The following is a 2,500-nucleotide window of genomic DNA, read 5'->3' as shown; positions in this document are numbered from 1 at the left end:
TTTATAAATGTTTATTATTTACATATCATATATAGAGTTATTTATATATATATATATATATATATATATATGTATGAATGTGTGTGTGTGTATACATATGTACATAAATATATGTATATATATATGTGTATATATATATACATATATATACATATATATATATATATATTTATATATATATATATATATATATATATATATGTGTGTGTGTGTGTGTGTGTGTGTGTGTGTGTGTGTGTGTGTGTGTGTGAGAAGATGGTAGAATGCAGTAACGCATTTCAATATATACAAATTTCCATGACATCTCATAAGGCGTTTTGACGGGTCGTGTAGTCGAGCGGTATCAAGGTATCAACCGTGCCTGTCGATCTTACGGCGCGGGTTCGAGTCCCGGTCAGGGAGGTAAAAAAAATTGTATATATTGAAATGCGTTACTGCATTCTACCATCTTCTCACACATATAACCTTGGTAACTTGATTTGGACGTGACTTTTGTGATTCACGTGGACTGCGTGCGCCCGCGGGAGAGGTTCGTTAAAAATTCGCTATCACTGTTTGATAAGAAAAAACATAGGTAATGTCCATGGACATCGCATGAAGGCGTATGGTTGCATGAGCGTGTGAAGGGCCGTGTAGCCGAGCGGTTGATACCGTGCAGGTCGATCTTAGGGCCCGGGGTTTCGTGGAAAGGGTCAGGGGTGGGTTTTTTTGGGGGGGGGGGGGGGGGGGGAGAGGTTTGGGTGTGTTTGTATGTGTGTGACTTGTGTGTGTGATGTGTATGAGTGTGGATGTGGTGTTGATGTGAGTGTGTGTGTGTTAATTTGTGGGGGTTCGTGAGGTGTGATGTTGTGTGTGTGAGTGTTTGTGGGTGTGTATGTATGTGTCTGTGTCTGTTTTGACTGGGTTTTTGTGGTGTGTGTGTGTGTCTGTGTGGGTATGTGTTTGTGTATGGAGTGGTAGTGTCGTGAGTGTGTGTGTGGGTATGTGTGTGAGTGTACTGTGTGTGTTTGTGGGGGTTTGTGTGAGTGTGTGTGTGTGTGAGTGTTAGTCTGTGTCTGTGAGGGTGGGTGGGTGTGTGTGTGTTTGTGTGTGTGTGAGTGTGTGTTTTTATTTTTCTTTTACTGTGTGGGGTGGGTGAGGGTGAGTGTCTGTGGTGTGTTTGAGAGTTGTGTGTGGAGTCGGTGTGTAGTGTGTTTTTTGTGTGTGTGTGTGTTATTATGTGTGGGTATGGTATAGGAGTGGTGGTGTGAAGTGTGTTTGTGTGTGTGAGAGTATGTGTGTTGTGTGTGTGTGAGTGAGTGTGAGTGTGTGTGTTGTTCTGTCTGAGTTTTGTGTGTGTGTGTGTGTGTGAGTGTGTGTGTCGTGTGTGTGTGTGTGTGTGAGTATGTGTGTGTGTCAAGAGTGTCTGAGAGAGTGTGTGTGTGTGTGTGTGTGGGGGTGTGTTCGTGTGTCTGTCAGTGAGTTGTTGGTGAGTGTGTGTGTGTGTGTGTTGTGCGGGGTGAGTGTGGGTGTTGTGTGTGAGTGTGTGGTGGGTGTGGGTGCGTGTGTGGTGGGTGGGTGTGTGTGTGGTGTGTGTGTGTGTGTGTGTGTGGGTGTGTGTTGTGTGTGTTGGTGTAGTGTTGTAGTGTTGTGTGTGTGTTGTTTGTGGGGTGTGGGTTGTGGTGTGTTATGTGTGTGTTTGTGTGTGTGTGTGTGTGTGTGTGTGGGGGGTGTGTGTGGGGGTGGTGGGTTTGGGGTGTTTGTGTTGGTGGGGGGGGGGGGGGGGGGGGGGGGGTGTTGGGGGTGTTGTTGGGGTTGTTGTGTTGGGTTGGGTTTGTGTTGGTGGTAGTGTGTTGAGTTGTGTGGGGGGTAAGTTTGTGTGTTGTGTGTGAGTGTGTGTGTTGAGTGTGTTGGGGTGTGTGTGTCTTGTGTAGTTGTTTTTGGGGTGTGTTTGGGTGTGTGTTATTGTGTTGTTGTTGTGTTTGTGGTGTGGGGTGTGTGTGGTGGTGGGTGTGTGTGGTGTGATGGGTTTAGTTTTGTGTGTTGTATGTTTTGTTGTGTGTGTGGTGTGGGTAGTGTGTTTTGTTTGTTTGTGAGTGTTTGGTTTGGGGGGGGGGGGGGTTTTTATATGTGTGTGGGGTTGTTGTTTTGGAGTTGTGTGGTGTGTGGGAGTGTGTTTGTGTGTGGTGTGGGTGTGTGTTGTATGTGGTGGTGGGTTGTGAGTGTGTGTGTGTGGTGGTGTTGGTTGGTGTGTGTGGTGTGTGTGGTGTTGTGTTTTGTGTGGGGGGAGGGAGGGGGGGTGTGGTGTGTGTGGGTGTGTGTTTGTGTGTGGTGTGTTTGTGTGTTTGTGTGTGTCGTGTGTGTGTTGTGTGTGTGTGTGTATGATTTTTACTCAGTTTACTCTGTTTTGTCATTTTGTGTTAGGGATTATGATAGACTGGGTTTATGCGTGTTTGTGTTGTTATGTTTGTGAGAGATAGAGGTGTGAGTCATTGTTTGTTGGTGTAAGAGTAGTTCAGTG

Source organism: Penaeus japonicus, unplaced genomic scaffold (genome assembly GCF_977035675.1).
Source record: "Penaeus japonicus unplaced genomic scaffold, GWHDUDI00000001_assembly GWHDUDI00000003, whole genome shotgun sequence".
NCBI classification, from domain to species: Eukaryota; Metazoa; Arthropoda; class Malacostraca; order Decapoda; family Penaeidae; genus Penaeus; species Penaeus japonicus.
The sequence above is the reverse complement of the archived record's forward strand: the minus strand, read 5'-3'. Positions refer to the sequence as shown.